This window comes from Lagopus muta, chromosome 15, assembly GCF_023343835.1.
Source record: "Lagopus muta isolate bLagMut1 chromosome 15, bLagMut1 primary, whole genome shotgun sequence".
Taxonomy (NCBI): domain Eukaryota; kingdom Metazoa; phylum Chordata; class Aves; order Galliformes; family Phasianidae; genus Lagopus; species Lagopus muta.
In genome coordinates this window covers 9,619,032-9,627,828 of record NC_064447.1, presented here as the reverse complement: position 1 = coordinate 9,627,828, position 8,797 = coordinate 9,619,032, and the positions used below count along the sequence as shown (strand labels likewise).

Below are 8,797 nucleotides of genomic sequence, written 5' to 3'. Positions count from 1 at the left end.
CGTGGCCAACAGCCTCCGAAACGTGGTGCTCTGCCATCTGGGAGGGGACAGTGATGGGGAGGCGCGAGCACATCTGTAGCCTCAGTCTCAGCTTCGGACCACCCCAGGGGATGTAGGAGCAGTTGCTCTTGGCTCTCATTTTTCCGTGCAGGAAATCGCAGACAGAAATATGATGCATCCACCATACGGCGGAGTCCGGTGCGTCCTGGACAAATGAGCTGCTCCCTGCGGCCGAGTGTGCGGGGCGGAGCACGGCCCCGGTAGCCCCTTTCCCCTCTCCCACCTCCACTAAATCCACGCCACGATCAAACCCCGGCATTTCACCGACACAATGAACTCAAACATTCCCCTTCCGGAGGGGATGTGGTCAGTCACCACACACATCTTCTGGGGCCCGACCACAGATCCAAACAGTCTGGTCACACATCACATGTAATCTTAACAGCAAAGTTTCTGACATGCAGTTCAGACCTACCCCTGTCCTTGTGGGATATTTCCCTTATATCTCCATGATAATAAAGAGTGAGACTTGTTCAAAATATTAGTATCTGGGGAGAGAAGGAAAAACTCTTCGGCAGACTATGACTCACACAAGAATTCCCTGAACCTGAGATGTGGGTAAGTCGTTAGGAAGGAGGAACTCATCCCAGCTCGGACGTGAAGAGTCAGGATCTCTTCCCAAGCCAAAGCTCCCTGAGCCTCCTCCGATGAGGCCCTTGCCAGGGAGCTGGCACCACACAGCAGATCCCAGCAGCAGCCCCAGGTGCCACTCGTAAGACGCAGCCCTTTGAGCACAACCTATAGCAAAGGAATCAAATTTAAGGCCACCATTATCTAAGGCCAAAATGTTTTTACAAAAAAAGTCAATTGATTATTTTTTTTTTTAACTGAAAACTTCTATGTGGGGCAAAAAGTGTGTATATATATATATATTTTTTTTTTAATCTGAAGTTGAAAATTCTTTCTGATTTGTATTTTTCAGGAAATAGATCAGGACTTTGGAGTTTGGGGTGAAACTTTCTGCACTTGGGTGAAGCATGTTTTCCCACCAGCTGTAGAGCGTATATCAACACATCCATTTAATCAACCTGCAGTTTCCCTGGTGCCTATTAAAATCCAGCCTGTAGTCTCCCTCTTCCAGCAGCTAGCATGGAGTATCAGCACTTTATCAGCATTTCCACCTATGCTTGGAGTTGCAGATATCTGCAGTAACTCTTTGGTAATGACTTTCTTATGGCTTCTGTTGCAGATATAAAAGCCTATAATGTTGAAATGATTGTTTTTATCAGTCAAAGTATTTTCCAATCTGTCCCATTTCCTCCACCCACATATTTTGTTTTCAGTGAGGAAAATTAAATAAACAGGATCCATTTTTCCAATGAAAACAAAATTAGTTTGCAAGCCAAAAGGAACTCAGCTTGAATGCTATTGGGATTAGAGCAATTTTAAACTATTTCTCTGCATGTGTTGATGAAGAAATTAAAAGTTAAGAGGAAACAAAATCACCATGAATGACGCACTGGAAATAGCCTAACTCAGCTCTGCAGGATAACACGTATCATTTGGACATGGCCCTTGTTTTAGATAACACTGCAACAGCATAGAAGGCTGTGACAGCCACAGCTTTGGAAACTGAAGGACAAACCAGGCGTGATTTGGCTCCATCTGCTCAGAAGATGGGAACAGCACTCTTGAACTGCAGAGGTGAAGCAGCAGCTCCCAAGCTCCAGAATTGTTTTTCTACAGCTTATAGGCTGAACTTAGCCTTTTTCTGGTGCCAGGGAATGCACTGGTGGCTGCAGGACAACCAGCACCTCCAGCCCTTCTGTGGCTCCTAGGTCTGATCCGAGCCCTGAGTGAAGAACATGTAAATGTGTGAGTGCTTCATCCTAATCCAAAGCCATGTCCTTCCTCCTCTCCCCCTGTTGAGCCCTCCCTGTACCAACTTTCAGTACCATATCTTGTATTTCTGCCGTCTCTGAAGGACTGCTTCCTGCACCACAATGGACAGCTTGGAAGAGGTGATATGTGCTGGGAAGAGCTGGAGCGCGCCAAATCCTGGGGTGGCTCAGGGCAGTGCATCCTGCATGGGACAGTGCATCATCTCCGGTACCTCTGTCTCCTTCTGCAGCTCTTGGAGGTGGAGACAAGAGATTGAAGGTCCAGCACTGCAAACCATGCTCTCTCCTGTCTGATCATTCCTTAATTTCTCCTGAGTAATCCAGACCTCTCATTAACACTAACCCCAGAGGCCAGCAGCCCCCATCCCACTCCCAGCAGCCATGACCCACAGCCCATTCTATGTACTTGCACCAGTTGCATTCATCCAGTTTCATTCATCTCCCTTATTGAAATCTGGAAGTGGCTCAGGCCCAAGAAAAGGTCACTTCCCTCCAAACTGGGAGGAGTCAAGGGCTCTGCCTCCCCAGCACCTCCACATCACTGGCCAAGTGCAAACAGTAATGGAAGACTTTTGTAAGGAAGACAGCCAGGAGTCCAGCAAGCTGCAACCATCCTGCATGGATCCCAAAATGCATGGCATGATGCAACAAACCCCTGAGTAGGGCACATGGCATGGAGAGGGCTTCTGCCAGAGCTTCTGGCTCTGTCCTGGGGTACTTTCCAAAGGCAAGCTCACTGACTGAACCTGGAAAGAGAAACACCAGCATTTCCACAAAGGAGAAAAACCACCATAAATAGCACTGAGAATCCAGGTGAGCACAGAGGGCTCAAACAGGAGGAGGGCAATACAACAGGTTGGTTCCCTCTGTGCTGCTGCTGGCACACGCTGCTGACCTCCTGTTGCTGTCTCTGAACAGATGTGGGCAGTTTCACCAATGATGAAGTACTGAATAAGTTTCTCCTTCAGGGATTATCACTACTAAATAAATCTGCAGGTTTATATGTTTAGCAGCTGACCAAGATTCTTTTTCCCTCCTCTTCTTCGTTATATTATTCCTTGCAGCAAGAGCCAAAACAAGGCTTTTAAGCCAGGGGAGGAGAGAGAATGATCAGGATGTGATTTGGGAAATTTTAGAAACAATGCTAAAGCAAATGGGGGCAAAATATCCTCCCCAAAACATAGCTCATTTATGCATTGCAGCTTGTTTCACGGCATATCTTGGACTCCATGAGCATCGGTTTAACCACCAGTTCATAAATTCATCTGGTATATTTTGAATTTGTGTCCTGGGAAAAGATCTCTCCCTGTCTCCTGGTGGTATTGGATTTATTTTTTTTTTTTCCTCTTTCTTTCTTTCTGAGCTGACTTTGAGCAACATGGGGCTTGGATTTACAGTGGTTTTAGTTCCTCTGAAAATATTCCCTGGCCAGCCCCAAAACAAAAGACAGAGTGTGTGATGAAGGAGCCCAACCTGTTTGCTCCTGGTTGGTAACGGCAGGTTGAACTCGGGGCACAGACTGAGTCATGCACTCTTGATGCTTTGCTGTCTACTTTTTTCTTAAAGCTTCTAAACTTTCTTCAATGCACCTCTAGAGCCAGACCTGAGGGAGGCTTGGTGCTCTGCCTGTGGCCTCCATGGCTCCCAGAGATGCCATCCCAGTGCCATTACAAGAATGTTTCCCAGTTCCTCCTTCCAGATTCTAACTTCTCCTTGCCTCATAAGTATTCAATTCAGAATGCTAAAAGGCCCCAGTTTGGGAGAAAGAAGGGAAGTACAAGAAAAACTTACCATAAATCAAAGGTGATGACAGCATCTGAAAAACCCCAAGAATCTTTTATCTGTGATGGGAAAACGACATTGCTGGAGAGCTGAAGGACTCCTGTGGGGCAACTTGTTGCTCAGCTACGGCCCTTGTGTCTCAGAGAAGTGTGTTTGGCAGTGTCCTGACCCTTGGATATCATCTTCATTATCCCAAGTGAACAATGTGAACAAGAAGAGAGGCTATGGAATAGATCCTGCTTGGGTGCAAGAGGCAAGTGTATCCTGTTGATTAAAACTCTGAGTTTGGTAAAAAACACAGAAGTGGAGACTTCTTCAGGAGAAAGTCAAGAGAAAGTTATCACTTCCAGAGGAAGAATAATAAATGCCATGCACAAGCTGGCAACACTCTTACATGACATTGGATACAACAGCTGTGCACACTTCTCATCTCAGCTATTGCGTTTGGGACAAGGATGCGGCTATGGTGGCTGTCCCCTCCATCCCTAGGAACACAAGGACCAGCAATGCTCTGCTCCCTGCCCAGCACTGGCTGCACACATGGCCTCATGCCCAGAAGAAGCAGCAGGTGCTGCGTGAGGCTGTGCCACAGGCATTTAGGAGAGCTGCAAGGAAAAGGGGAGTAAACCTGGTACAAATCCCTGCTCAGCTCACAGGTTTTCAGAAGGCATCCCTCGCTGCCTTTTCCACCTTGCAAGCATGAGCTAATTAAACCTAAGGACAAGCACAGTGTTAGATAAAAGTAAAAGGACCCAATTTGTTCTTTACTTTATGGTAAAAATGGGAGAAAGGTGCTAGGAAAGCCCATGGCCATGGGAGAAACCTGCTCTTGGACTGATCCCCTCATCTTCTTGCAAAGCTGAGGGGGAAAGAAATACTATTTGTAGTATGCTTTTGACAAAAGTGTGTTTGTATTTTTTTTTATTTTTATATCCCAGTTTGCATGAATGAACATATTACACTGGTTTAAGAGAACTTTGGCAGCTTTTTATTGCTGTTTTACAGCACAGTTGTTCTTAGAAACAAAAGGTTTGAATTAATGGTGTTTTAATGTACAGGATATGACAGAAATGAAATGCAGAAACAGTTGGCTTGCACACTGGGATCCAAGTCAAAATAAAATTTGGCCATAAGCCTGCAGCACTCCTCTGGGACACCCAAAAGGGGTGTGAACATTAACTCATACAGCAATAACCCTGGCGATCATGAGCCTGCTTCAGACTCCCACTAATGCAATAATTGAATAAAAACCATCTTCAATTGTCATATCAAAAAGCAACCTTGAACACTGGATAAAGACCCAATAGGAGAACAAACTGCATGTCCAGAGTCATCCCAGGTTCTGGTTAGCTGCAGTTGTCCTGTTAAAGGTGAGCCTCTGACAGAGTCCCAGGCTTTGGTTTGCATCTATTAAGATTTAGCAGACTACTCAAAAGGAGCACTGCAGATTTTCTTTCTGCATTTTTGAGTTAATATAAATCCTCCAAGTACCCAAACCAGAAGGCAGGGATGAGTATCATCAAAATATCTCTGACACTTCCTTCAGGGCTTCAGAAATGCTCAAGACCTCTTTCAATCTGTCAGTGTCTTCCCTGCAGCCTACCACCATGTGCCTTAACTCCTCCATCTCTCCATCCCCCAACTTGCCTCTGACGGTTCCTGCAAGAAGGATGCATTGTGTAGTTGGAGGCTGCTTCATAGTGGTGCCAACTTGCTCCACAGACTCAGCTCTTTTTTCCCCTTTTTTTTTTCCCCCCCTCCTTCTTTTGGTAATTGGGAACAGGCAAAATTTTGGGTATTAAAAAAACAAAAAAAAAAGCGTTCCACATAATTTAGAGAAGTTAACAAAGCGTGAAACTAAATAAAAAACACCATCCGGTGCTGATCTCAACATTTATATATGCGTGAGTGCCTATAGCCATGTAGAATATATCTGAACTAGATCCCCGCTCTCAGAACAAGCTTCTTGCTCTTTCTGTTGCTCTGACACCATACAGTAATTTGAAGACTTTTTAACCAAATCTTTTTTCCAAGCCATGGTATATGTTAAATGCTTCAGGTTTACCACACTCTGATTGCTTTGGATTCTGCCAGTTTGCTGTCATGTCTCTGAACTATCACAGCAATATCTCAAATGCGGTGCTCTGGCACTTTCTGAAGACCCTATTAGCAGCCACAATGTGTGGTCTCTCTTTCCATTCTGCTCTTTCTGAAGATTGGAAAGGCTTGAGATGAAGAGGAACAAGCAAGAGAAGAGTCAATGAGAAAGCACGAGCATCCTGCATTCACTGGGGCTGCTGTTGCATGAGAGGATGAAGAAGCTGACCTGAGGTTGTCAGGCTGGAAGATCTAGAGCTCGATCTTGCCATTGCACAAGGCAGTACCAAAGGGATAAGAATCAGAAGGCTCTTCTGAAATATTTCCAACAGCCATGTCTGAAGCACATTCATATTGAGGACATCCATTTGCTTACGTGCACCATGCCACTAATGCCACCCTCATTCACTTCTTGTTTCCAAGAGGATGAAGCTTCCTGGAGCCATGCATGTGCCCCAGTTGATCTCGGTCCCAAAATTGAGGGCAGTTTGGTCAAGTTATGCTTTAAGTTCTGAGGCTGACAGCTGGCTTGTGTCAGTCAGTGAGAGGCTCGGCATAACATAGTAAAAATTGATTCCTTCTACATTTCTTCTGTTCCTCGCCCGAGCCCAGATTAGACACATGCTCAGCCTCACTCTAGCAAAGTTGATTTCCTGGTTGTGATTAGGGATGGTTTACATTTATTTCCCAACTTTGTTTTCCTTTTATTACTATCATTTAAATAGAATTGTGTATCACTGCTTTTCCAAGACACCTACACTTCAAAAGACACTTACTAGCTTTGGGTCTGAAAAAGGATACAAAAATCCCACAGCCAGAATGACTTGCACTGGCCGAGGCTCCGACCCAAATGCCCTTCTGCAAAGCCTCAATCTTCCTGTCATCCCACTACTTCAAACTCAAGCTGCAAGAGGCACTGAAGGAATTAGAGCATGTTTATCAGAGCACTTAGTGAAAAGTGCAACATTAAATCACTGCCTGTGGAACAGCCACCAGGATGAGTAATAATGAGCTGCTAGCCTGTCAGTTTTCCTCTGGCCGATGCTTTTGCCAGCTTTTGACTCTCCTACCCATCTCAACACCCATGAGGAGTGGGAGAGAAGGTGAAACAGGCTGTCCTCATGAGCTCATTTTTCCCCCTTGAATTATAAGTCATACTGTTGAGCAAAGAAGTACATTCATTTCTTCCATCAGTTCCCCACTGCGGTGCATGGCTGAGCAGCTCCATGTTCAGCATTCGCCTGCCCTGGGGCTATGTCTTCATCTCCTTCAGAGGGGTATGTCTGCTCTGCGTGGAAGGCAGAGCAGGACATTTAGGCACATTAATGTATATGTTGGTCATTGCTTGTGAAAGGACCCAAAAAAAAAAAAACCAAAAACCTGGCTATGTGAACTGGAAGCCTGGATTCTCTGTGAATGCCCAGCTATTCTTTAATCCCTCTTGATAAGACACCAGAGACATGATAACAGCTCCTCCTCCTCTTCCCTCCATAGAGAAGCAGGGATTTTCTCTTCTGCACAAACAGCTTCTTATGGAGAGTTTTTCTGCTAAGAGCTTCCTATGAATTGACCTTCCCCTCCTCTCCTGAGGACATCACTTTCACCATCCCATCCAGAATGCATTATCCCAGTCATGAACATGGATTAAATAATGCCTTTAGGAAGCACTAGTTGCACACAGCAATGGAGCAACCATCAATAACACAGCTTAAGGAGCACCCAATTTTCTCTGAGAACAGAATGGATTCAGAATCAATATTACTTCTCAGGTAGAGCTGGGAGTGGTAGTGCAACTCCACCCATACCTCATAGGAATAGAATGTTTCAGTCACCCTTTGGATCAGCAGGAAGTCATGGAGAAATTAGATACTGAGATTTACCTCCTTCACCAAAATACAGTCAAAATATTTCAACATTGCATCTCATTGTGAAAGTCCCACTCATGCAGCCAAAACAAAATGTTCTGACCTTATTCACACAAAATTGCATCATAAGCTTTGATTTGTCCTCCATGCTTCTTGCAACTGTAAACTCCGCTCAGTCTTTTTCCTTTGGCAGCATCCCTCTGATTTTATGAGGTCTGCGGGGGGTTATTAATGTAGTTCCTGACTCCCTGACAATCCAATACAAGAACTTTTTCCATCTGAAAAACATCCCTAAGATCCCACAGAAACAAGTGCTATTCAGACAGAAAAGTGTACACACCTGACCAGCGGCCCACTGTGCTCTGAGTGCTGCATGGGAAGGATGCTGCAGGTCCTGGAGCATCACCTTTGCTCTGAGCCATTTCTAAACACCAGAGAAATTGCCAATCTTATCCCCATTGTTTCAGGTTGTCCGTAGCCAGGCTCCACCCCTTCAGTCACACAGCTGAATTGCCTTCACCTGTGCTCCCAGGGTTGAGTTGGTCCTTTCCCCAGGTGCTCAATCAGTGGTTCAGGCTGTGACCCAACAATTCCCATACAGCAATTCACCTGCATGTCTGGAAGGGGTGGAAACCAGCTTTCACCCCTCCCTAAGCTTTATGTAAGCACTGGCTGCCTGTAAGGAAGGATCTTTAGCTGGAGAGCCCTTCTCTGGGAGTATCTGGTGAGCCCTGATTTTTGGGACAGAGGAGTAAATCTTTCTTTTTTTTCTTTAACTGGATTGTGACCATTGCCTTTTTGGGGGGGTAATGTAGAACTGGTTATCTGTTATTGCTATTCCCCACAACCGTGGAGATCCTTCTGAAAAGCCAGGTAGAATCAAGGTGACATTAAAGTTCAAACTGCATTTCCCTGGAGCCGAATTAATCCTTAGCAGGGATAACTCAGTGATGCTGTATGGCTGCCTTCATTGTCATGGCAATGGGCAGGGAAGCAACCTGCAGAGATAACACCTGGGGGGGAGAAAATGTCACACTTCTCAAAACACGGAATTCGGGATACCTTGTCTGGATGTGTCTCAGAGCTGGAGAGGGCTTGGTGGAGGAGGCTGAGTTATGCATGTTTGCTGTAGCAAAGCAACAGTAGCTAATG

The 8,797-nt window shown here is 45.4% G+C and overlaps 1 long non-coding RNA gene across 1 annotated transcript; it reads right to left on the bottom strand.

Moving 5' to 3' along the window:
- Positions 1 to 305: 305 nt before the first annotated feature.
- On the bottom strand, positions 306 to 8,063 carry LOC125700692 (uncharacterized). The gene is made up of 4 exons (XR_007380020.1): positions 7,986 to 8,063; positions 2,555 to 2,647; positions 1,956 to 2,133; positions 306 to 1,852 (listed from the first exon to the last, which is right to left on the bottom strand). It is a non-coding gene; the product is annotated as an uncharacterized LOC125700692 (long non-coding RNA).
- Between the last annotated feature and the right edge of the window lie 734 nt (positions 8,064 to 8,797).